Source organism: Phascolarctos cinereus, unplaced genomic scaffold, assembly GCF_003287225.1.
Source record: "Phascolarctos cinereus isolate Bilbo 61053 unplaced genomic scaffold, phaCin_HiC Scaffold_2;HRSCAF=192, whole genome shotgun sequence".
NCBI lineage: Eukaryota > Metazoa > Chordata > Mammalia > Diprotodontia > Phascolarctidae > Phascolarctos > Phascolarctos cinereus.
Window position 1 is genome coordinate 323,956,678 of NW_027555625.1, and position 27,508 is coordinate 323,984,185.

A 27,508-nucleotide genomic window follows, 5' to 3' on the forward strand; every position below is an offset into this window, starting at 1 on the left:
GTTCCCATAACCAATTCCAGCCACATACAAGACAGGGTAGATGCTGCAAAACTGGACAAGTTTTGCACACAGGTCTGACAATGGACTGAGTATCTATCACCCATGAACTTAGTTTAGCTAAACTTGGCGAGGCCACCAGGAGATGCTTTTTTTTTTTTTTAAGCTACGGCAACTCATGAAACTGTCTGCTAAGGCCCGGAGGGGTGGCCATTCGTAGCGGTAAAGAGAGGATCCACACTGAGGAAATCGTGCATCTTTGAAGTAGTTATTATAATTAATGGCAGAACTGCATAGAAGCCCAGGGGTCTTCACTGCTGCCCTACAACTCTTTCTTAGATTCATAATTAGGCACTCGTTTCTAAAATGGTTCTTTAATGTTTACAATGCATTTTCCTTACAATGACCTTCTGTGGTCTGTAATACAAATATTACCCCCATTCAACAGAGAAGGTAACAGAGAATCAGAGAAGTTGACTCAATTGCTCATAATTGCACAGCTAGTAAGCAGCAAAGCTGGGCCTTAAGCCAGGTGGCAGGAGCTTATATCACAGCTCTAGAACCTAAAGGGATGCCAGAGGCCTTCTAGTCTCTCCCCTCCATTTTGCAGATGGGAAAACTGAGGCCAGTAAGGCCAAGCAACTTGCCCGTGGTTGTGAGCATCAGAGATAGGATCTGAATGCAGGTTCTTAGACTTGACAATCAGTGTTCTTCTGATTCCAAGTCTCATATTCTGTCCATCACCCCACACTGGCATTCAGTATTATAAGCAAATGTGTGCCATCATTTTCTGCATTCTAGCATCTGTTGAGACTGTGGGCATACAGAACAAGTGGTCTCATTTGTAGGCTGCTGGGTACATCTAGGGGCAGAAGAAAGATTCCTTCCCCAGGCCATGGTCACTGTTCTTTTCCTTATTGATCTGGAGGCTGCCTATGGAAAAAGATTTCAATTCCTCTGCAAAAACCTCCAGCCTCCTCCCCAGGGACTAATCTGCCACAGAACAGATGCACAGCATCATTTATCACTTCCAATGAAAGATCACAGAAAGAGATGCTCATAGGAATAGGCCTCTCCATTTCCAAAGTCCAACAGAGTAGCACCTCCATCACTCTGTATAGACAGTCTATCTGGCTCAGGGGAAAAAGACTTAAGGAGACCACCTTCAACCTCAACCCCCTGCCATCCTTACCCCAGCCCTCACAGAAGGTGGGTGTCACTGCTCTGTGGCACCTGGAACAATGTACTCTGACTGTCCTGGCACCTGGTGCCGGCTTCAGGCAAGATGAGCTCCCTTCACTCTGACTCTACCCTGTCAGGGTTTTGACAACACACTGGTTAAGCATGTCAACACTGCCTTGGGGGGAGAGAGAGGGAGACAGATATGGAGTGGCGGGTGCTGACGCAACGTCTGGACACTGTCGGCTCCAATCCAGTGGAGGAGGAGAAAATCAGGTGCCCTCAAAAATCTTAACTCAGGGAGAGAAAAGGAGGGAACATGGTCAAAAGAAACCTCTCTGTAGCCAAAGAGAGGTAGTCATTTGCCTGTCCTTCTCACACTGGGAGCCAGCTTGGCCCAAGGCTTTCCAGAATTCTTACTCCTTTGACACAATGATAAGGGATAATATGAAAAAAAAAAAATCACTGTTGTGTCTGTGCCCTAGGACTATTCCCAAAGAATTAACCCTGCAATCACCAATATATTGTCCCTATTGCTGTGTTTCAGCAGCATGGACTGCAAATTGTGGTCAGAATTGATTGAAACCCTGGCAGAAGGTGTCATACCTCTCATGGTGAGTTCTAAATCCAAATTGATTTACTAAGCACTTACTGTGTGCAGAGCACTGCAAGAGGCCCTGGGGTGGGGGGGGGGGTGTTGCAAAGTTCAAATGAGATACACAGAAGGAAATAAGACAAAAAGACTGATAACTTCATGATAAGTGCATCAGAAAAATACAAAACAAAGTATTACATAAAGTCTGGATCAGGGAAGGTTTCCTGAAGGAGGTGGCATCTGATTTGAACTCTAAAGAATTGGTAGGAATTGAATAGGCAGAGAGGAAAACAAGACATAGAGGACAAGGTGGGTAAAGGCATGGAGGAGGAAGAGCCTGTTAATAGGGTGGAGAGCTGTGTACTTAAGTCGAAGTACAGACTGAATGAGGACAGCTAGGTGGCACAGCAGATAGAGCACTGAGCTAGGAATCAGGAAGACTTGTCTTCATGAGTTGAAATCTGGATGACACAAACCAGCTGAGTAACCCTGGGCAAGTCACTTAACCTTGTTTACCTCAGTTTCCTCATCTGTGAAATGAGCTGAAGAAGGAAATGGCAAACCACTCCAGTATCTTTGCTAAGGAAACCAGAAAGGGGCCACAAAGAGCCAGACACAACTGAAGAACAACAACATAGACTACATGGATGTGACTAAGTATGGATGGAAAAATAAGGCAGTACCAGATTGTGAAGGAGTCCTGAATGCCAAATAAAATAATCTGAATTTAACTTTTGGAATCTTTATCTCAAACTATCCTTTCTTTCTATACCCAAACCTGGGCATTTCATGAACTGAGATCAGAGCTCTTCTTCTGAAGCCTCATCATGACATGCCATCTCGATGAATAGGAGTCCTCTATGGCTATTCCACTGGAGCAGAATCTCTGGCAAGTTATATAAGCTGGATGAACTTCAAATTCAAGCTTAGAGGGGGACAACTTTTCTGTTCTCTGAGAACCAACCTCACCAAGAGCAGAGAGGCTCACCAAAGAAAGTCGTCCACCAGTGAAGGAATGCTTATCCTCATCTCCAGCCACTATAACCTCCCCTAAAGTGCAGAGAGGCTGGAATCAGCATCTGTGGAGGGAATAGCCAGGAAGATGAAATTGTTAATTCTTAAAGAATTATATGAGTAAACTGAGGCACAAGGAGTCTGAATCAATGTCGTAAGGCACACAGCCAAGAAGAAGAGTTGGGGCTAGAACTCAGAGAAATTACCCTTTCAAGAACTTTAATCACTTTAAGACAATTCAGATGAGGCAGTGTGGTACATTGGGAAGAGATATGGATTTGAAGTCAAAAGATCTGGGTTCAAAACCCCACTTCTGTCATTTACTATGGGTATAACTTCAGTTAAGACATGCATCCTCCTTGGGCTTCATTTTCCTTATCTATAAAATAAGGACATTGGACTAATTGGCCTCTAAGTCCAATCCAGCTCTAAATCTATAATCCCATTTGCTGTTGTTGTTCAATTATGTCAATCATATGCAACTCTTTGTGACCCCATTTGGGGTTTTCTTGACAAAAATACCAGTGTGTTTGCCATTCCCTTCTCCAGTTCATTTTATAGACAAGGAAACTAAGGCAAACAGGGTTAAGTGACTTGCCCAGGGTCACACAGCTAATAAGTACCGGAGGTCAAATTTGAACTCAGGTTTTCCTGACTCCAGGCCAGGCATTCTATCCATTATTTCACCTAGCTGCCCCCTCATAATCCTATAAGTCTATGAAAGAAACATTTATTAAGTACCTACTGTGCACTAGTTTCTTAGGACACAAGAATACAAGAAAGAAAAGACAATACTTCTTGCCCTTAAGGGCTTACATTATTTTAAGCCACTAATTTGTTGAGTTACCTGGGAAAAGCCAACAAATCATTAGAAAACCATTCCCTACCTAAGATGAGTGTGCTCTCTAGAAAAATATTCATTGAATTCCAGAGCTCCCATGTATGGGGTTCTATGAGCAAAAGGTACCATCACCATCTTAGAATCAGTCAGATAATCTCAAAGGCCATCCAGTCCACTGCCCACCTGAGGAAGAATCCATTGCACATGTATCCAACAGAGAGTCATCCAGCCTTGTTCCGGAACACCTAGAGTGAGGGGGAAAATCATGACCTCCTCCCCAGTGCTAACTGTTAGGAAGTTTTTCCTTACATGTAACTCCTACCTACTGTTCATAGCTCTGTCCTCTTGGGCCAAGAAAAACAGGTACAGTCCCAATTCCCCAAGACAGCAATGGTATTGTCCCTTCTCTCCCCCCGTGAAGGCAACAACCCAGGACCTCAAACCCAAGAGCCTTGGGAACAGCAGTGTTTCCAGCCCAGGGCCCTCAGCCATCCTCCTGGGAAGCAAACCCTGTGGCAAGGCAGCCTGGCGACTGCTTTGCAGGAGCCACAGCCACTGAGACTGAGAAAAGAAAGATCTTGTCATCAAAGCCCTTGGCACTGTCTAATGGCTCAACTTCAGAAACAGATATTATTTTGACAATGAAAATGACATTAAAGAAGAGGCATTACCATCTGCTCTGCCACTGCCCCCTAAGGATCAGGGGACCTTTCCATCCGACTTGTAGCTGAAACCTTCCCTATGTGTCGTCTCTCTCAATAGAACGTGAGGTTGTTGTTGTTTGTCCTTCGTTCTCGAAGAGGACCATGACATCAGGGAAGTGATGCCGTGACATGCAAGTGAATTGGATTGAAGCGAGGGAGGGCTGTGCAAAGTCACCAGCCTCACTTTCATCTCCAGAGCCATCTGGGTCCAGCAGCCAGAGACAGATCAGGACAACTGCAGATGGCCCTGGATGCAGTGGGGAACCTTGGCCTTTTCAATCTAACATCTTTAACGTGAGCCCCCTGACAGAAGGGACTGAATTCTTTTTCTATTTGCATCCCCATAGCTTAACACAGTGCTTTTGCACATAGTAAGCACTTAATAAATGCTTCATCCATTCATTGTCAGTCAGCCAGTCAATCATTCCTCCCTCTCTAATCGACCTTAATGACACAGAACTTCCAGTTACAAAATGCTTTCACATGCATTCTCTCACCTGAGCCTCATAAAATGGGTTGGGTAGTTCTGAGTATTATTATCCCCATTTTACAGATGTGAAATGAAGTCTCAGAGAAGAGGTGTGACTTACCTAACCCCACACAGCTAGTAAGCAGGAGAGTCCGGGATTTGAACTCAAAGCAAGGTCTCCTTATTGCCAGCCTAGTGCTCTTTAAACCTTGTAGTCATTACACCATGCTCCAGGGAGCTTGTTATCCAGCAATTAAGACAACCCATCCCCTGGGTTGAGAGTCCTGTGCTTCCTGTCAAATTAAACTCCCCTCCCCTTTTAGGAGAATGGATCTATCTATAAAACTGGTGGTTTCTATAGAAACAGAAGTGCTACAGTAAAGGGAAGGGAAATATTAAATTCTGCCAGCATATCAAGATCAATCCTCCCTTTATGTGGGGCCAAGCATCTCTCCTGCTTTCTTCTTGCCCATCACAACTTCAATTCCCATTCTAGTCACCTCCTCTCACATTTCTCAGGATGCTGCTCTGGGAATCTCCTTCTCCCCCACCTAACTGCCCTTGCCACTGCAACCATGATGGGACTCTATAGGAGGAGGATGGAATCCCTGGCGTCTCATCCTTACTATCTATCAGGCCCAAACTCTGACCTTGGAGGTCTGATTAGAATAAATGATTGTGTCTGAGGCAACACCAGGGAAGGTAGAGTGGGATTCCCCTGGGCAGAAGCCTGGAGATTTGGGCTGTGGCTGTTACAAAGATCACAGTGTAAAAAAAATCTTCCTTTGTTGTAGAAACAAATATACTTTATCTGGTACAGCGGAAAAGAGGGCTGGAATGGGAGTCGACAGAACCTTGGGTATGAATCCCACCTTTGACACTTACTCGCTGTGTGAACTTGAGCAAGCGACATAACCTTTCTGGCTCTCAGTATCCTCATCTGTAAAACGGAGATAAAAATTTCTCCTATACCCACCTCTTGTGGAGCTCAAATGATATAGTGTCAACAAAGCACTTTGCAAATCTTAAAGCAGTTTATAAATGCCAGTTATCACTACCATTTATTGTTCCTAATCTTTTAAATATCAATTTATCAATAATTTCTCCCCAGTCGGGTAAGCTAACACTGTTCCTCTTATTTTGCAATTCTTGTCCAAGTGAGTTGACAATAGAACTTATTTCTTGCCCTCATGGTTCGTGTCATTTCTCATTGGCTCCCAATTGGAGAAAATGTATCAGTCCATTCATTATTTTGCCATCTGAATCATTGAGTTTTAGAGGTTGCAGGGACTTTAAGGATCACACAGTTTAGAGTTAGAAGAGAACTTCAAGATCATTTACCTGACCTTCTCCTCTCATTCATCTTAATTCACCTGGATAAGGGTCTATAATTCCACGTAAACTTTCAATTGTTAAATGACTGTCAAGGATGCTACACAAGGAATTCCTTCTTCAGGTATGAGCTAGAATAAAAAGATTTGTTCTGTGAAGTGGATTCAGTCAAAGGGCCACACTTGAGAACCTAGAGGTCCACCTGAGGCCGAAGGTTCCCCATCTCTGAACTAGACTATTAGATTACGAATTCCTTGAGAGGAGGGACTGTCTTTTGCCTTTTTTAAAAGATCCCATTGATTATCATTGTACCTGGCACATTGGTGCTTAATAAATGTCCATTCATTTACTGACTTAATGATGTCTTAGGTCACCTTCTGACAGTCTATGTGGTATGAGTGTCTAACTTTCTCTCACCTTATCCTTTGAAATGATAGTAGTAAAAGATATAAATGGGAGAAGGAATCAGATATTGCTATGTCTCCTCAAAAAAGTCCCTTCCTTTCTCTGGAGCCTCAGTTTCCCATCTACAAAATGGAGGTAATTGCATTTCATTATCCTCATAGGAGCCTGATACAGAGCAAAGGAAATGGGTATGAAAAAGTACTCCAAATGAAAAGTGTCATAAACTTCCAGCAACTCTCCTGAGCACCAGCGCACCAGGGATCAGACTAAAATATAATTGAGAAATATTTAACAAAATAAATAAAAATATGATACAACATAGATAACACTACCTTCTAAAACTGAGCCAACATGGAGCCAGAAGGCATCTGTATACATAGATTGGTGGCCTCTATTTCTATTTGAGTTTGACACAACTGCTCTAAATCATTAGATAAGGTAAGCTACTTCTAACATTGCCCTCATTGTGAGGCGTCCCTTAAGAGGGAAATGTGCCAGACCTCCTGCTTGCAGCCTGGGGTCTGCAAATATCTATCGTGCTCTCACAGAGACTGGAGCCAAAGTGAATGGCTCTGAATCAGGCTGGTTAGTGAGGGGAAGCCGGGCCACCCTCCAGGTCATTTGAACCTTCACCTCTCTGTTGACACTGCCAGTATTATAATGAAAGCCCTTGAATGGCGAGGGTCAGGTCAGCTTAATTTGCTGGGTTCAGTGTTTGGCACAGCAATATTCATATAATGAGGCTGTTGTGGGCATTATATAGTAGGTGCTTAATAAATATTGGCTGACTTGAATTCAGTTTGACATCTGTTCATTGCCAAAGCTTTGGCTACTGAGAAGCTGTATAGATGGATATGAGAACTATGGAATTTTCAGAGCTGAAAAGGACCTTGGAACACAGGATGTCAAACTGTAAGGGGCTTCTCAGGAACACAGAATATCTGAGCTGGAAAAGACTGTAGCACGTAGAATGTCAGAGAAAGAAAGGTCTCGAGAGTATAGAATGTTAGCGCTGGAAGGGCCCTTAGAATATAGAATATGAAAATGGAAAAGGACCTTTAGAAAACAGCACAGTATGTCCAAGCTAGGAGAAAACTTACAGCATAAAGAATAGAAAGTTACAACTAGAAGGGGCCTTCAGACATTAAATGTGAATTACTAAGCACTTGAAGATAAAATTTCAAGCCATTCACCTTACAGGTGGGAAAACTGAGGCCCAGAGATAGTACATAACCTACACAAGGTAAGGTAGGTGGAACAGTGGTTAGAGTGTTGGGCTTAGAATCAGGAAGACACAAGTTCAAATCCAGCTGAAGACACTAAAACTATATGACCCTAGGCAAATCACTCTATTTGCCTCAGTTTCTTCACCTGGAATACAATTATTATATTAATAATATATATTGTATATAATATATTATAATAATTAATAAAGAAAATATAACAGCACCTACCTTGCAGGGTTTTTGTGAGGATCAAATGAGATGATATTTGTGAAGTGCCTAGCACATAGTAAGTGCTATATAAATGTTTATTCCTTCCTTTTCCCTTCCCTTCCCCTTTCATCCCTCCTCTCCAAGATCACACAGCAAGATTTACCTCTAGAAAATCCTTTCTGACTGCTCCCCTTCCAGTTTCAAATCTTTTCCCATCATACTCTCAGATGAGAGGCCACAGAGAAGGTCCAGCCAAGCCAACAGAGAAGTTAGTAACGCAGGGACCAATATACCTCCCTACTTCCTACCTACCTTGGCCCCAGTGTCAGCTAAAAAAGCCATTTGTTCCCACAGGTAACACTCTTGATCCTTATTAAAATTAAACTGGTCAATAAGAACTCGGCCACAAACATTGACTTTACAAGAATCACAGCTGAAGCAAGTTGTCCATGCCCCTTAGGCAAAGTCACCCCTCCAGAAGCCAAAGAGGCTTTCCTGTGCTTCCAGGAACTGTTCCCAGAAGCCAAACTTGCTTAGAATCACATGAAGGGTTCATTTGTCTTTCCTAGTGGGAAAGAGTTGTCTGTCTTCCAGAAATAATCCCATTATGTCAAGTTGAAAAGATCCGGCTCTGCAAAAAGGTCTTCTATTTAATGTGTCTAATAGTTCTAGTAGCCTTTAAGGACTCTCCCGTTAGAAGCCAGCAGGAACGGCCTCTTTCACAAACACTATTCTTGTCGCTGACACATATAGAAGGAATGACACCAGTAACACCAGCTAAACCATACAACCATGGAAATAAAGTAGGGACCTTCTCATTATGGAATCCTCAAACTGGAAAGAACCTTAGTGATCCAACCTGCCCCAAAACAGAAATTCCTTCTCCATCAATCAGTTCTTAACTTAAGGGGTGGGAAGGGATTGGGCAGAATCTGTGGAAAGACTTCAGGGAGTCTGTGAACTTGGAAGGGAAAACAAATCACATCTTTATTTTCACTAGTTTCCTTTGTAATATTATGTATTTAATTTCATGCATTAAAAAGCATTGTTCTGAGAAGGTGTTCATTAGACAGCCAGAGGGGTGCAGAATGCACAAAATAAAATCTAAGAACTACTGATCTATAGCATCCCCAATAAGCCCAAGAAGGAAGGGGAAAGAAGTCATTACAGCCCCTATGTGAACCCATGGAACTAGCCCCATCTTTGCTGAACAGTTCTACCTGTCAGAAAGCTCTTCTAGATGCTGAACTGAAATTTGCCACCTTGAAACATCTACCCACTGGTACTAGCTCTGCCCTCTGAGGCTGAACAGGTTAGGTCTAATCCCTCTCATATGGTACAGCCTCTTGAAAATTTAAAGAAATGATCACATTCTCCACCTCAAATTTTCTCTTTTCAAGACTAAACCTCCTTGTTTCCTCAGCTAATACTGACTAATATGGCATGAATCCAAGTGCTCAATCCACCTTGGTCACCCTCTTCAGAAGATGCACCAACTTCATTTTCAATAACCCTACATTTTCAAACATGGATAATATGTTGATGGTTTTCCTTGATTGTGCTCAGCTATAGCAAGGCTACACATTTGAGGGGTAGTGATTGGGAAATGAGGCAGCTAGGTGGCTCAGTGGATAGAGTGCTGGGCATGGAGTCAGGAAGACTTGAGTTCAAATCCAATCTCAGACCCTTATTAGCTATGTGACCCTGGGCAAGTCACTTGAACTCTGCCTTAATTCACTGGAGAAGGAAATGGCAAATCACTCCAGTATCTTTGCCAAGAAAGTCCCATGGACAGTATTAGTATGCTATGGTCCCCACGGTCATAAAGAGTCAGATGCAACTGAACAACAACAAGGATTGGGAAATGACAGTGAGATAGATAGATAGACATACACACATATAGACATATATTATCAATAACACATTAAAAAAATGAAATGTTGTGATCAAACTAACTCGCCAAATGGGGTCCAACCTAGACAAAAGACAGTGGGACCACAGAGTAATCCTTCAACATGTGGATATTTCAAGGAATCTATGATGTCAGCCCTTTCTAACCTGGCTTCCTCCTACCTTTCCATTCTTCATACACTTTACTCCCTCCAAGTACTCTGTGATCCAAGGACACTTGCTATTCCTAGCACAAGACACTCCATTTCTTCACTCAGTGCTTTTTCACTGGCTATTTTTCACACTTGAAATTCTCTTCCTCACCTCCATCTTCCAGCTTCCTTCAAGTTTCAGTAAAATCCAACCTTCTGCAAGAGGCCTTTCCCCATCTTAATGATACTACCTTCCCAGTGAGATTGTCTCCAATTTATCCTATACTGTTTGCAAGTCACTGTTTGCATATTATTTCCCTCCATTAGATTGTGAGCTCCTTAAGGAGGAGGACAGTTTTTACTATCTTTGTATTCCCAGCATTTAGTATGATGCCTGTGATATATAGAAGGCAATTAATAAAAGCTTGACAACAGTCAAGACTGTTGATTCACTTATATGAATACTTCTCTGCCAATGCAAATCATAACCTGACCCTATCCATATTGTACAACTCCCCATCAGTTTATAAATGGGGAAAATGAGGGAAACTTCCTAGGGAAGTAAGAACCCAGAAAAAAGAGGTTATAGATTAAGTGAGGAAGGAAATACTGATTCCAAACTAAACTATCATTCTCTTCAGCAATGGTATTTTAGAGTACTAGCCTGCCAAAGTCTGACAGGACATTTTGAAGGCACACAGCATCATTATCTAAATGCAGTTATTAAGGGACTAATTATATGTAGTACTGAGCTCAGTTGCAGAGCTATATATTGTTTGGAACAATTTAGACACGACATTACCCCACTTGTCCAAGGGCTTAGAGCCTATGACACACAACACTGATGTGGACAAACACAGAGTATGTATACCCAGAATTAAAATCTTGAATAAATCCACAAAGGAACTGTGTATCATGGGCCATATTTGGTGGGGAAAGTGCTGCTGTTTGTCTTCAAAAGCAAATGAGGATAGGATAAAGAATGTGTGTTTCTATCTCCGTTTAAATGGACACTTGTGCTGTTAACTAGTTAACTGGTTAATCTCCATGCGAAGCCTTCCATAAGACTGCTTTTAAAATGTAAACAATGTTTATTATAAAGTATCTGACTCCTTTGGGCTGGTTCAAATATGCCTAGATGAAGTACCTATCTCATAGGGGTGCTGGAAGGACCAAATGAAATAAAGAGACAGACAAATTGTTGTTCATGTTGGTGGTGGTGGTGATGACAGCTGGAAGCAGGATGAAACAAGAAAAAAATAATTAGTCAGGGATACTAGTGGAAAATAACACTAATAAAGAGAGTCTTTTATTTTTTTTTTAAGAACGGGGTAGTCTGGTTTGGCTAGATCACACAGTACGCAAAGGGGAGTAGTACAAGATAGAGTGAAAAAGTGTATCACATTTTGAAAAGTCCCACAGGCCCCATCTCTCAATTTCATCATGTGTAAAATGAGGTAGCTAGACTCAGTGCTCTCCACATTCCCTGTAAGTTCTAAATGTTACAATTCTAAGAACAAGATTGTAATGGATTTTGAATGCCAGACTAAGGAGCAGATATGGGTGATACTATGATGGATGAACTGGCAGATTTGGTCAGCACTTTAAGAAAACTCATAAATGAAATTTTACAAAGCAGGTTAGGTGATTATTTGCATTACAAAAGAATTAATTCCTTTACAAAAAAGATCCACTGCAGGGTTGCTTTAAATGGGCCCGTTTAAAATGGGATTTGATTGTTTAAAATGTGATTACTCAACCACTTTTCAGGAATAGACAAAAAGCTTCTCTCTAGCCCTCAGGCTATTAGGTCAAAGTTCTGAAGGGTGCTGAGATTGCTTTCTTCCACAGATTTTTTTTTTTAATTACAGATCCGTGGATGGCATATCAGAGTAAAGCATAGTGATGAGTCAACTATTACACTCAGGTTTCTTGCCTAAAAGGTCACAGTCGTGGTGTGCTGAAATGGGCAGGCTGGTGCCCACCTCTATGGTGAACGATCTAGGCAGAGAGCATCAGTCTCCTGTAATTGCATCTTTTCCAGATGAACACTGACACTGCAGCCTAAGAAGAGAGAAAATGCATGTTTTCTTACGCCTCCAGCTCTGTCTGCCTTCCAGCCTGGCGGAATCATAAATCTAAGGCCAGGCAATACTTAGAGAAGCTTCTGGCTTGGTTAAAGCAGCAATACTTTCAGAAGGCTCTCATTGCTCTAAAGCGGGCCTTTCCTGATTTCAAGGACTTCTGTCTATTACATGGAGGTGGTTTTACTGTCCACTTTTGCACCCATACTGGTAATCTGATGGAATATGCTATGAACAGGTGATAAATTAATGGATGGTAGCCAGACATGAGTTGCCGAGAAAAATTAGTATATTTAAGACAATCCTTAATCACTGAGGGTATAGTGGTGGGAAACTGTACCTCTGCAGTTAGAAGATCTGAATGTTAATACTAGTTATGCTACTGACTATCTCTGTGGCCCGAGGCAAGTCATTTCCTTTATATGGGCCTTAGTTTCCTCATCTGCAAAATGAGGAGCTTGGAAACAGACAATCAACAACATAACAGATAACATTTATATAGTACCTTCTATGTGCCAGGCACTATGATAAGCACTTTTTATATACTATCTCATTTTATCCTCACAACAACCCTGGGAGGTAGTTGCTATTATTATCTATTATGCTATTATTATTTTACAGATGAGAAAACTGAAGCAAACAGAAGTTAAATGACTTGCCCAGGGTCATCCAGCTAGTAAGTGTCTGAGGCTGAATTTGAATTCAGGTCTTCTTAATTCCAGGCCCAGAACTCTTTATACTATGCCCCCTACCTGTCTCAGACAGAAACCTAGACGAGAGAGCAATGTGAAATTTAAAAAACCTACCCATGAACATTTTAAATGTGCTTACTATGTGTCAGGCACAGTGTTAAATATGGAGGACCCAAGAAAGAGGAAGAGGAAGAGGAAGAAGAAGAGGGAGAAAGGAAGGAAGGAAGGAAGGAAGGAAGGAAGGAAGGAAGGAAGGAAGGAAGGAAGGAAGGAAGGAAGGAAGGAAGGAAGGGGAGGGAGGGAGGGAGGGAGGGAGGGAGGGAGGGAGAGAGAGAGAGAGAGAGAGAGAGAGAGAGAGAGAGAGAGAGAGAGAGAGAGAGAGAAGAGAAAGAGAAAGAGGAAGAAAGAAAGAAAGAAAGAAAGAAAGAAAGAAAAGAAAGAAAGAAAGAAAGAAAGAAAGAAAGAAAGAAAGAAAGAAAGAAAGAAAGAGTATCTGTCCTCATGGACATATTCTGATGGCAGAGAACACCCAGCAATATTACAGAAAGAGTAATGAATTGGTATTGGAAGGTGTGATTTTTGAGTCCCTTTTCTGGGCCTCAGTTTCCTCATTCATAAAAAGAGATTAGACAATTGCTAAGGCCTTTTTCCACCTCTAAATCCTATAATTCTCTGCCAATATATTGGCATTTATTCATAAATTTACATTTACAATAAATGGTAGAAAGGTAAGGATACTCACAGGGGTGGGAAAGAATGAAAGAAGGAAAGTAAAAAGGAAGATAAGAGGAGGGGAGAGACAGAGAAAAACAAAAACAAAGACCTAAAAGAAAAGGCACCCTCTACTTCTGAAAGAAATGAAGATAGATTTTAGTATATATTTTCCTGAAATAGACACTAGGAAAATCAACAAATCCATTACTTGAAACACTCTCTGCTACTGATTTCTTACCTGTCTTTCTAATTAACAGAGTTTAGGCTACCTGGATGGGGTCTAACCAGTGCAGGATACAATAAGATCAATGCCTCGCTCCATCTGAGCACTAAAATCTTATGAATGTGACCTTTGCCAGCATAAACAGAAGTCAACTGTCCAAGACAAAAAAAAATGACATCTCTCCTGTATTCCTTACTGAGAAGACCACATTTCAAGAACAGTGGTCTGTGCTAAATTTTCATCTTGTTCTGGTCCTCCTGACTATGCCCCCACCCCAGTCAGTATAGTAAGTTTATAAGGAGACAGTATAAAGGAGCAAGAGCAGGAAATAAGACTGCAAAGGGGAACCTAGAAATCATAGTACAAACCATCTCAAAGATTAAAAGGGCATAATTTTCACATTGTATCCTATATTAACCAAAATTCACATCCTGGTAATATGTGCCAAATCAGGAGAAACCATCCATGTGCTGCTTTGTCAAGTTTCTGGTTCTATGGTACCTAAATTCCAAATAAAATTCAGACCTCCACGGCTCCAGACCAGCAGAACATCAAAAAGGTGCCAAGAACTTTGATATGATGACTATAGAGTTTACTGATAATTTTCAGACTACTTGGATATGTTAATTAGCTGACCCCAAGGTCGTACAGATAGGATTTGGTCTATTTCTTCCCACCAAAAATAAACCATATAAAAATGAGACTTCAAACTCCTCTCCCTCCCCCTCAACACTCTTCCATCTTCACGAGGTCCAAGATGCCCAGTGTTCCCAACTCTAATGCATGGTTACAAGAGTGATGCTCTCTGCCTCTACCCTCCCACCCCATCCCCACGCCACCATTTACTTCTATACCACTTTTCACCACCAGCCTCTGTGTCTTTCTGTGCTTTTTGTCCCCATACCCTCTGTGTTTATTTAAAGTGTAATTGCCACCCTGTTTCCCACTGCTACTCATGGTCTTTACTAGAATGTATCCAAAGAACTGGGCATGCCTGCCACCACTTCCTAATTTCATAAATTAATTATCAATTTCTGGTCAGTTCTGGGTCAACAAGCTAGCACGCCCTGAGGAAGACAATCAGAATAGGGAGGGGACTGGAGACCATACAAGAACTTAGGAAGGGACTTTTAGCTTAGATGGAAGATTTGAGGAGGATCCGATAATTGCCTTCAAATATAGGAAGGACTTTCATTAGGAAGAGAGTTTGACCAAGATTAGACGGCTGGTGGAGGGGGGCAGAAGTAGGAACAATAGGTTGAAGTTGGGTTGAAGATTTTGTAATATAGGAATGTGTAGAAGGAATTGGAGATTCTTAGATTGGATAAAGAAATACTGAGTTTGGGGGAGAACCAGATAGCTAGAATTCAAGTATCTGAAAGGCAATCACACAGAGAAGGATAACATTAGTTCTGTTTAGCCCTGGAAGGCATAAATAGGAACAATGGTGACAACTGCAAAGATGCAAACTTGGGCTGATGTCAAGAAAAAATTCCTAATAATGAGATTTGTACAGAAGACACATAGGCTGCCTTGAGAGGTAGCAGGTTCTCACTCTACAGAGGTCTTGAACACAAGGCTGGGGAATCCCTTGTAGCTATGCTATAGTGAGGATTTCTTTTGTATATAGGTTGGATAAGAGGACCACCCGGTGCCTGCTAACTCTCAACATACAAGCATAGCACTTGTAGCTGTCTATAATTTTCCTCACTGGGGGTTCATTATTCAAATGAAAGAATAGATCCAGACCAAAACAAACAAATAATGAAATGGGATATTTCATTTGGATGACCAAAAGGCTGTAGCAGAGGAAAACTCCAGACAGGACTTCAGATTAGATGAGCTTCCCAATACCTCTAGGATTCCGAGAAAGCCTGTGGTTTAAAGGCTCAGATTCTCCCTTGTAACATCCAGTCTAAATGTTCACACCTAGACAGTGAAAACTACAACTCACAGAGCATTAGGGCTGGGACTGTTCAAATACCCTGAGGCAAGAGGGAAATGTTCTGCTGATTTGGCTTTTCCAAAGCCAGAATTCCAGTGCCTAAGGTATTCAAAGATGATACATTTAAAACAAACAAAAAAAAAAGATCAACTGTAGATTAACAAATCAAAATCAGCCCTACCAAGTGGCATAGAAGCCATGGACCACATGGCAAGCCAACAACACTAGGGATCATCAGAGAACCTTCTTCCTCACAAAACTTTATTAAAAAAAAAAAAAGAAAACTTTCTTCCAGCTACCCAAGAGAGTTAATTTTTCATAAGGCTTTCTGGAAAGTATATTTGTTTTTAATCTCCTGTTCTATCTGCATTGATTTACTGGTCTGCTTCTCTTACAGAAGAAGTTAGAAAAACTAACTCTGGTTTGCTTGGGTTTTGTTTCTTCCCCTTGAGAGACACTATAGCTAAAATGGCACCTAGCATTGAAGCTTTACTAATTGTGAGACCTAAGGCAACTCTCAGTTTCCTCATCTGTAAAATGAGGGTGCTAGACTATATGACTTCTAGGGTCCCTCCCAGGGATAAATCCAATACTCTTTTCTGGCAACTTAGAGGAAAAAGGTCTTGGAGTGGTAGTGGGCTCTAGTAGGAAGAGCCCTGTCCTAAGAGTGAGAAGACCCCAACTTCAGTCCTGCCGACTCAGGTGAATGCACAAGTCATCCTCTCTCTTTGAGCTTGAGTTTCCTCATCCGTAAAACAGGGATAATAAAATTCGTACCTTCTTTACATGGTTGTAGAAAGTAAAGTACTTCACATAAACTGTGAAAGAAAGTATGGGCTATTATTATTTTTACTAAACACCAAAAATATTGCCTTCTCCTAGTCAGAGGGCTGAAAATGTCCCATTTACTTTCCCTACTAAGCATTTCCCCCAGGCTCACAGTTCTTTATCTCTCTTGGTTTTTTTTTTCTCTAGCTGAAGTCTGTTGATACACAACAGAGATAAATTCCCTGGGTGAGTTTCCATACAATGTTGTACTTATTGTCAGTCTGGTGCGACTGTCATTGTCATCAGGAGAGGTTTCATGAATTCACATCCTGTCTAACACTTGAAGCTTCAGTTCAATGCATTGCTCTTTGGAAATTTTTAAGGAACTCATTTAATTTGCTTTTTCATTAATTAATTTTTGTATTAATATTGTACGTTAGGGGTAATACTTACAAATTACATATTATAAGCTCATTGAAGACTCATTAATTGAAAGCAGTCCAGAGTTCTAAGAGAACTCTGCCTTGGATTGCCTATTTTAATTAGTTTTTCATTAATTACTTTTTTATCAATTAATATTTTGTACATTCATCCCAATACTTACAATCTTCATATCATAAGTTCTTAAATGACACCTCATTTATTGTAATCATTCATGCAAGTGACCTAAGAGAAGTTCACCACTAATCACAAGAGCTGCATACAAATGAGGATGCATATAAATTACACTTCACTCTCATGAAGCTTATTTAAAAAAAAAAACAACTATGTGTGTGCCTACCCTGGACATAGAATATTGAACATCAGAATGTAAGCTGTTTCATAATCATGTCTTCTGTGTCTTAACCCAGTTCAATATTGGCCTGAATAATCAGTAAACATAGATTGATGAAAGCTATGATGAGGACAATGATGGAGTTACTTCTCTGAGAAAGACACAACAGAGAATTCACTAGGACAGAGACAGCAGAGTTAGAGAATGTCTAAACTAGAGGAGGCCTTAGAACACAGAATGTCAGACCTAGGAGAGCACTCACAACATAGAACACGGAGTGGGAGTGCACAAAAGACCCCCCTAGAACATAGGATGCTAGAGCTGGGAGGGAGCTTGAGGATTATTATCTAGGCCAGAGTCTCAAACACAGGGCCCACAAGCTTGCTTTAATGCAGCCTGAACCATATTAAAATGTCACTGAGAAATATTCAACAAAGTAAAAACAATAAAACAGACATAATATTACACATCTTAAACTAAGTCGGTATGTGACCACAGGGACACTTATATATGGATTTGTGGTCTATTTGAGTTTGACAACATGATTTAACCCAACCCCTTCATTTTACAGATGAGGAATTTAAGTAACTAATAGCCAGCCAAACATTTTACAAATACTATCTCATTTTATCCTCACAGCAGTGTGGGGAAGTAGGTGCTATTATTATTCTTGTTTTACAGATAAGGAAACAGAGGCAGACAAAGGGTACTACACAGCTGCCTAAGGCCCACTAAAATCATAAAACTCACAAAAAATAACACAGCAAGTAAGTAAATGGTAATGTTGCAGAAATGATGGTTCCAACAAAAATAGTTAAGAATGGCATCTGTTGCTCCAGTCTAGCATGGCAAGCATTAATTACATGTTTTCTGTGTAGAAGACACTGAGCTACGCACTAGGGCAGGGATCAGGAAAAAACATTACATCTTTATTTCAATATAATTAATTTCCTTTGTAATCTGATATGTTTCATTTTATGAATTTAAAAATATTCTTAAAGGGTCCATAAGCTTCACGAAGTTGCTAAAGAGGTCTATGATACAAGAATGATTAAGATCCCCTGTCCTGGGAAAGATAAAATAAAAAACAGACTCTACCATCTAGGATCTCAGAGACTGTTAAGAAGGTGAGTAAACAATGTGCAAACAGATAAATATAACTAATAAATGAATCAATGAAAGGCTTCCCTTCACAAATGGCACATGATGTTTCTTCCTCATGCTCTTTTTTCTCTCTGGCAGCATTTGAGGAGACAGACATGCTGTAAAGCCTCTGAATGGGGAGAGGTCTTGGGCTCTCTCCATGTAGGGCCTATATGTAGCCCAGGAACATGGGTCATTGTTCTTTGCCTCTCTGTGTTTGTTCTTTCCTCATTTTCGGTGAAGGAATATGATAAACAGCTATGATGAGCTCAGCATGACTAGCTACCACAAGTCTAGAGGCTGAAGTCCACACAGGACTTTGTAGCCAGCTGGCCCTGCACCAAGGCCCCAATGAGTGACCCTCCAAACTGAAGGCCAGATGGTGAGGAGTGAAGTCTCAATCAACTAGGTATTTGACCTAACACTGATTGAAGACTCCAAAAGGAGCCACGAAGAGTTAGACATAACTAAAAATGACTAAACACCCACAACAAAATTGAAGGCAGAGACCTTGGGGACATTTCACATTGGGATCTAGGAGTGACTATCACCCACAGTTAAGGAATATGGATAATGATCCAGTAAAGGAGACGAAGAAAGTCAAAAACCAGGAAAGAATAGCACCTCAAAAAAAAAAAACAACCCTAAGAAATAGGAACTATTTAAGAGAAAGTGGCAGTCTATGAGACCACATACTGGAGAGAGGTCAATCAATCAATAAGCAATTACTAAGTATATATTACATGCTACACACCATATTTGATACTGGGGGCACACACACATACACACGCACACACCAATTCCTGCTGTCAGCGAGTTTACATTCTATCAGTGGAACTGAAAGGATAAACACCTAGAAAAAGGTTAATGCATTTAAGAATTAAGAGGTGATTGGGAATCCTGAAACGAGCAATGTCAGTTAACTAAATCTAGAAAGCATTTATTAAACATATGCCATGTACCAGGCTCAGTGCAAAGACTGAAAAAAGTGTCCTTGCCTTCTCTCATAATTACTCATAATAATCTCATCTCTTAATCTATCTGGAGAAACATATACATATATAAGTAAATATAAACACACGAAGTAAATGCAAAGTCATTTGGGCGGGAGAGGCACTTTAATCTGATAATCCCTAAGTAGAACTTTGAAGGAAGCCAGGGATATTGGGAAGTCAAGGTGAGGAAGGAGTGAATTCTAATTATAGGGAGATAGCCTACAGAAAATGCTATCCACATCCAGAGAAAGAGAGTCTGAAGGAGACGGAAGCATACTATTTTTTCTTTTTTGTTTGTTTTTTGTTTTTTTTTCCTATGGTTTTCCCTTTTGTTCTGATTCTTCTTTCATAACATGACTAAGGTGGAGATAGGTGAGAGATAGACAGTAGTGTGTGAGAGGCAGAGGCTTTAAAGTTTTGCTGGACTTGTGGAGTACCTAAAGGAACCACATTGTGTGACACTTTAAATGCCAAAAAAAAGTAGTGGCCACATAAGTGTAGAGAAGGGGATAGGCACACAAGATGTTAGGACAAAGAAGACTTGGCAAGGGGATGAATATGAAAAGTGAGAGTGAGAAGGCAAAAATGAATTCATAGATGATGAAATAATTCATTGATAATGAAAACTGGGTGACTGGAAAACTAGATGGTATTACCCATCTATAGAAGTAGGGAAGTATGGAGGAACCAAAGGGTGACACAGAAAAGAACAGAACTCTATTTTAGACATGTTGAGTTTGAAATGTCCATGGGACAGCCAGTTGGAAAGAGCCAATAGACAAGTTAGAGATATGCTACTGAAACTCAGGAGAGAGCCTAGAGCTAAACATATTGATCTGGCAGGGGTCTGCAGAGAAACATGAGAGGAACCCATGAGATACAGGACCTAGGACAAAGCCTTGCAGTTTATCTGTAGTCAGAAGGCAGATCATGGATGGTGATTTAACAAAGCATGCAGCAAATGAGCCTGAAAAGGAGCATCCAAAGAGGTAGGAGAAAAACTGAGAACAGTATCATGAAAAGCAAAAGAGTAGACAGTAACCAGGGAAAATAGATGATCCACCATGTCAAATGCTGCAGAGTTCAAGAAGAAGATTGAGAAAATACACTTGTATTTGGCCTTAAGAAACCCCTGGCAACATCCTCTTCTACTTCCTATTATGGAAGAGCAACATGAAGAGAAATGAAGGGGAGGAGAAAATTGCAGTAAGCAAAATAAATTCAAATGATGTAGCAGAGAAAGTACAAGAGTTGGAGTCAGAGAACATGGTTTCAAATTCTGCCTCCAATGTTTATTACCTATGTGGGTTTCACGTGTTTTCTCATCTGTAGAATGAGGGCGGCTGGACTATATGGTCCCTGAGGTCCCTTTAGGCTCTAGATTTGTGAGTCTATGAGTTGATGATCTCTAAGCTCTAAATCCTAAAAGTTTATGTGATTGCTCACATAGCTACGTATTTGCTGATCTTCCCCTCAAAGGGTCTCATAATCAAGTCTTATTGTTCAGTCATTTTTCATTCATGTCTGACTCTTCATGAACCCATTTGGGGTTTTCTTTTCCTTTTTTTTTTCTTTTTCTGGTTAGGCAATGGGGATAAATGACTTTCCCAGGGTCACACAGTTAGTAAGTGCTATGTGTATGAGGTCAGATTTGAACTCAGGTCCTCCTGAATCCAGGGCCAGTGCTCTATCCACTGTGTCACCTAGCTGTCCCTTCATTTGGGGTTTTCTTAAGAAAGATACTAGAGCGATTTACCATTTCCTCCTCCAGCTCATTTTACAGATGAGGAGACTGAGGTAAACAGGGTTAAGTGACTTGCCCAGGGTCACACAGCTACTAAGTGTCTGAGGCCAGATTTGAACTTAGGATGAAGAGTCTTCCTGACTGCAGGCCTGGTACTCTTGCCACTGTGCCACCTAGCTGTCCCACAATCAAGTCGTGTTTCTATGTAATTTTAAAGAGATGTAGCTGGAATTATCATGTCCATCTTACCAAAAAAAAAAAAAGGAGATACAAGGATGCTCAGTGATATGACAGAAGTCTATTGGCATAGAAAAGTTTGCTTTGTAGTTACTAGATGACTTTAACCATTTCCTTACTAAAGCATTCAAGTTCTCATGGGAGGAAGCCTTTGTGACAGCTCAGAGTATGCTAAGGTATACGGGGCATGGATAATCTACATTCAGATAATCAGAAGTTGATGGTGGGTAAGTATAATCAATAAATATTTTGATATATTATCTAGTAGTTATGTAGCTCATGGGCAATGATGTATATCTCAAATGAACAAATTAACACATTTAAGGAGTGACTGATTTTTTTTCTAGTGAAACTCAAAGAATATTATATTTTATAGTCTCACAAAATTATAGAACCACAAGGTTGAAAGAAATCACAAAGACCACCCAGTCCAAACCCTATATGACTCATGAATCATTTTTACAACATTACTGAAAAACAGTTACTAGTTCAAACACTTCAGTTATAGGAAATTCACTACTACCTCTTCCATTTTTTTGAATAGCCCTTGTTGTTAGAAAGCACTTTTTTTGAGCTGAAATGTGTCTCCCTGTTTGCACATAAAGCATGATGGGATGGAAACTGACAAATTCCTTCTACAATCCTCTTCGAATGGTTAATTTGAGTATTCTGTTGATTTCTCCTAAATGGAGGAAGATGTCACTTTTTGTTAATGGAGTATCACAAGCACTTTTCCCTCAAGGCAAAAAAAAGCTTTCTTTCCTTTCCCATTTTGGATTATCTATTTTCTTCTCTCTTTTCCTGCTCCCCTCCCTTTCTCCTTACAACCAGCAAAAACAGAAGTTTCAAAGGGAAAGACATTCCATCTAGGGGTACAGTGGGAAAGATTCCTGTAGGTTTCCTTCATCCATCCTTTACAGAGATGTGTAACAAAGCAAGGCCACTAGGGTGGTATGACTCACTCTCCTAGATCTCTGCTAATGACCCAAGAGGAATGGGGAGCTTCCATCTTGCCAAGTGTGTGTGGTGAAAGTCAATATTTTTAAAGCTGTGATGATAGGGCAAAGAGATTTTTACTTGAGGACAAAGTTAGAGCAAAGCAACTCATAAATCCAGGAATTGATCTATTCATTTCGTTTTCCCAAGAGCCATGGCAGAAAGCAGCCCTGGAGTCAGAGTTTTGATGAGCAGGAAGAGCACCAAGAAAGGTATTTCATTTTCTCACCTGTGACTCTATCACCAATAACACATAAAATGGTGATCTCATCTCAAAAGTAATGTCCAAATTACTATGTGATACAGGAATTGTTCTGTTACCAAGGGTAGTTCAAAATTCAGTGGGTTGCCAACTTGGACTCTGGGCATCTCTTTGTAATAGCAGCACTTCTTCACCATCAAGATATCAAGTGACTAGTTCAAGGTCACACAATGAGTGGCAAAGCCAAGCAGAGAACCAAGATCTGCTGACTCCTACCCCAGTGTCACACAGAGATTTGAAAGAAATCTTTTGAGGTCTGGGAAAGTCACTTAATATTCATTCATTCACTCACTCACTCACAAAAGTATATACTGAATTCCTATTTTGTGTAATGTCTTGTCCTGTGTGTAGCTTTGAAGCAGATATATCCCTAGCCCCAAGGAATCTGCCATCTAGTCAGATTAACTTCTCTGGCCCTCAATTTCCTCATCAGTACAATAAAAGGATCAAATGAAACAGTCTTTAGGGTGCTTTCCAGCTCTGACCATCTAAGAAGCTTACTCTGCTCCTTGCCATAGCACTTGAAATAGTTTTTTCCTCTACCCTGTAGACAAGTATCGTAGAGCTCATTGCTTCCCAGCCCTTTAAAGGCAAGCAGCTAATCTCTAATTTACTGATTGCCTAAATACTTCAGTAAGTTACTCAGTGCAGTCAGACTCTGAAGCTAACAGTTAGTGGATGACAAATCAGGGAGGATGCATGGTGTAATGGAAAGAATTCACCAAATTCTGAAATCCTGGGTTCAAATCCCAGTCATGACACTAGATGAGTAATTATATCAGGCTGACTGCTCCAGCCATACTTCATTTTATGCCCATTCCATCTTCTTGATGCATTGTCCCCACTTCATTCTACACCTTAATAAAGACCAACCCTGAAAGACAACCCTTCTGTTTCTGGAATTCCCTCCCTGATACAGTATGGCCCCCCTATATCAGTCTGACTGTTCCAACCATGCTTCATTTCAGTCTCCCCATTCTTACTTTCCACATTGTCTTGCCAGCCTCTTCCCCCCCTCCCCTGAACCAAGATTTTCCAATTCTGAAACCATAATCAAATCAATATTGCCTTAGCTATTAGAATTGGTGCCTCTACTTCCCCTTGGCTTCACTCACCATCCCCTTATTTTCCAAACCAAAATACCCCTCCATGTCCCACTCTCCTATTCACATTGTCTCACCCAATTTGAATGGCAGTTAGAATCTATGCTCCAACGCTTGGCAGATTATTTGACATATAATAAGCACTAAATACCTTTTCGTCCATTCACTGATGTGCAAGTCATTACATACATACATACATACATGCACACATGCACATGCACACCAATGTTCTCCTCTGTATAAAGGAAGTAGTCATATCTACACTACCACTCTATTTTGGTTACTGTGAGTGATGAAAACCTTCAAGTCCTATAGAAATGTGAATGATGTGATTTGACTGATAGTGAGGAGGGGATGTAGATGAAGGAGAAGGAGAAGAAGGAAAAAAGAAGGGTGAAGAAGATGATGGGTGATGAGGATGATAAATGATGAAGAAGAAGATAACACATGATGAAAAATAAGAGGAACCAGAAAGGGCAGTTACTGAGGGGAAAGCAGAGCTGGACTCCTGAAAAAGCGTAAAGAAGATCTGTACTTCATTATTTGTTTCTTTAGGCAGGTCCTGCAGGTGACATGCATTTAAGTGACACTGACAACATGAAGATCAAGTCATCATCCTACCAAAGCTGTCAGTTTTCTACATGACATTACCTACCTTTGACAGCATTTAGCAGTCAGAGAAAAGTTCAATAGCAGAGGTGATGTTGCTATATGAAAAGGAACTCTTTAATGAAGTTGGAACATAATAAGCATTTAATAAATGCTTGTTGACTGACAGACAAAAAATAGCATACTTGGTACTTTGCATTTGGGGAGGGGGAAGGAAAAGAGGAAGTCTTAGGTTTTCCCCTTGGAAGGTAAGCAGAGAAGGAAAAGAGGCACAGAAAGGACTGGCATGTCCAAGCTTTCCATAGGAATGAAAACATTTCTTCAAAATAAATTCAAAACAATGTTTGCCCAAGTCTCTAATCTACAGACAGCTATGATAGGGCTTAAATGCCTGCTGGTCCTTAGAGGCAGGCAAGCTAATCACTTCTTATCACTTGTCAACTGACTCCAGGGTATTCTTAGTTTAGATGGATTCTGCCAGTCCCCAGCAAACAGGAAAAGACCAGAGAGAAGGGAAAGGAGGAAGAAGAGTGGAGGATTGTTACTGAGGGAAATAAAGGATTAAAAGAAAAAAAAAAGACCTGAGGTGAGTAGCTTTACACAATTAAGTAGATTTTTGCCTCAGTGAGATTCCCTTTCTACCACCTCCCCATTAAGTTTCCATACCCTTAGGCAAAACAGGATTGCATTTTCAACCTAATAAAACAGCGAATTTAAAAGGAAGTCTATTTGGTGCCTACAAAAGAGAAACAAAGGAACCCTTAGCCCGGAAGATCCCACTGGTGGGTACATACCCCAAAGAAAGAAGGAAAGAAAGAAACAAGCATTTATTAAGTGCCTAAACTTAATGTCAAACACTGCACTAATTGCTTTTAATCTTCATGATACTATTATGATCCATATGTCACAGCTACGGAAACTGAGGCAAACAGACTTGCCCAGTATCACACATCCAAGATGATACTTGAACTCAGTTCTTCCTGACTTCAAGTCTAGCACTCTATCCACTGACCTGCCTCTCCAAGGAAGTTAAGGACAGAAAGGTTCTATATACAACAAAATATTCACTGCAGCAATATTGGACATAACAAAGAACAGAAAATGAAATCAGTGCGTATAGACTGGGGAATGATTACGCAAATATGGAATATTATTATGGAATAAGGTAAGAGAACAGAGTAGTTAGGTAGTGCCGTGGATAGAGTGTTGGGCCTGCAGTCAGAAAGATTCGTCTTCCCAAGTTCAAATCTGGCCTCAAAACATTTACAGGCTGTGTGACCCTGGACAGGTCACTTAACCCCATTTGTCTCAGTTTCCTTATCTGTAAAATGAACTGGAGAAGGAAATGGCAAGCCACTCCAGTATCTATGCCAAGAAAACCCAAAAGTCACCAAGTGTAGGACACAACTGAACAAAGGAAACAAAGATAAGAGGGACCTGCCAATGGAGTCCAAGCCCTCAGAGTGTGCAAAAGGGGGTTCTACTTGCTGCCAGTCTACTTGAACCTGCTTCTGGAGTGTGTATTTTTACATGTAATGGAAGATGACATGTAAAGCTTCTGATTCATAGTATTCATAGATGGTGTGTGGCAGTGATGAAGAAAAGCCTTTTAACCGGCTACTGAGCCAAGACTAGGAATATACACAAAAGGCTCCCTCCTGGAAATCTGAACTGTCTTTCCCAGTGACCAGTAAGAACTGCCATAAAACTCTAGGTGGGAAAGAAGGTAGTGTGGCAACCTCTTCTTTCCACCTTGGCCACCATGAGGCCTTGAATACATAATGCTGCTATTTCTTCTGCTCATCTTGTGTTTCTCCTTCCCTCATCTTAGGTAAATGAGCATCAGAAATGGAATTGTTTAGACCATAACCCTGTGAGGTTTGTAAGACCAGAAGAGCCATCAGAAATATCCAATAGATAAACCCAAGAAGGAGTCAGCTCTGAAGAATGACCTGCTTTATCCAGGCCAGCAATGGAATGACCCAGCAGTTAAGAAATCATGCCTTACAAGCAAGGAAACAACTTATTCATCACTTATAATGCACCTGAAGTGAACTCAGTAGTGAAAATGCTTATAACAACTACTCTCCTCAGGAACCAAGTAGGGAAGAGAGTATGCCGAAGTTTGGGGGGATGTTTTGATACTCTGGTGCTAATGTATTTTTTCACTAGATAGACAGATAGATTGGGACATTGGGAGAAGACTCATCTGTACAGGGAGGGAAATGTAGGATTTTTTGATTCTCAAGAATAAGAGTAACAAAATGTGTCTTGTTTTAGGGAAGAAAGCCATCAGCTCTTGAAATTGACCCACTTAACATTTGAGCGCAATGGATGTTGGTTTGGCATTCTCCGACAGATAAATAGATAGATACATATATAGATAAACCCTTTTTTAAAGGCTAACTGGTGATCCCTGTGGACAGCCTGCCCAGGCCTTGCAACCCTGGCCTGGCCAGACCCCCCGCAGTGCAGTGGCGAGTGCCTACAACAAGGTATACTGGGCTCCAGAGGCAGAAGAGAAAAGGGGACCATACATTATGATCCGAATGCCTTTCATCCAGGCCAAGTTGCAGAAGCACTGGGATCTGGCAAAGGGTGTCCTGTGGAGGAAAGGTGTGATGGGAGCCTCTTCATATCATCCCAACTCTTTAGGCATAAGGTCAGTGAAGTTTAACAAGGGTTATGCTGCCCTCAACCAAAGTGCAGATAAGAACCTGGTGTCTCTCGATTCAGACAGTGATGGAGAACTGGAATCCAGATACTCATCAGGGTACTCCTCTGCAGAGCAGGTGAATCAGGATCTGAAGTAGCAACTGTTGCATGATGGTTATCACTTGGTTGAAATGCCAGATGATGAAAATCTGGACCTTATTTCTCCCAAGCCCATGGCCTCCTCATCTTGCACCTGCTGCTGCCTCAGGGAAGCATTCTCCTGTACTGTCCAGAAGGCAGCCCCTGCCCGGGTAGAAGCCACAAGAGGGACAGCGGCTTTCTGGGCACCTATAGAACATTGTCCTCTGCTTCCCTGGTGGGCAGAGCTGTCAGCACCAGATTCATCAGGAGCCAAACATCCACTTAGGAACATTAGTGACTTGCAGGAAGCTCTGCCATGATGTTTCTCAGGCCAAAGGCTCTGGAGGGCAGAGGTCAGGTGGCGAGTGCACGGGAAATGTAAGAGGGCTACACACAGGTTCTCGCTGA

The 27,508-nt window shown here is 41.1% G+C and overlaps 1 protein-coding gene and 1 pseudogene across 8 annotated transcripts in view; one reads left to right on the forward strand and one right to left on the reverse strand.

Annotated features, from left to right (window-relative positions):
* Positions 1–27,508, reverse strand: part of PTPRT (protein tyrosine phosphatase receptor type T) — a 1,323,147-nt gene that overhangs the window by 1,035,943 nt on the left and 259,696 nt on the right. The gene's annotated exons all lie outside the window — the stretch shown is intronic.
* LOC144455449 (protein FAM219B pseudogene) lies at positions 1,382–27,420 on the forward strand (annotated as a pseudogene).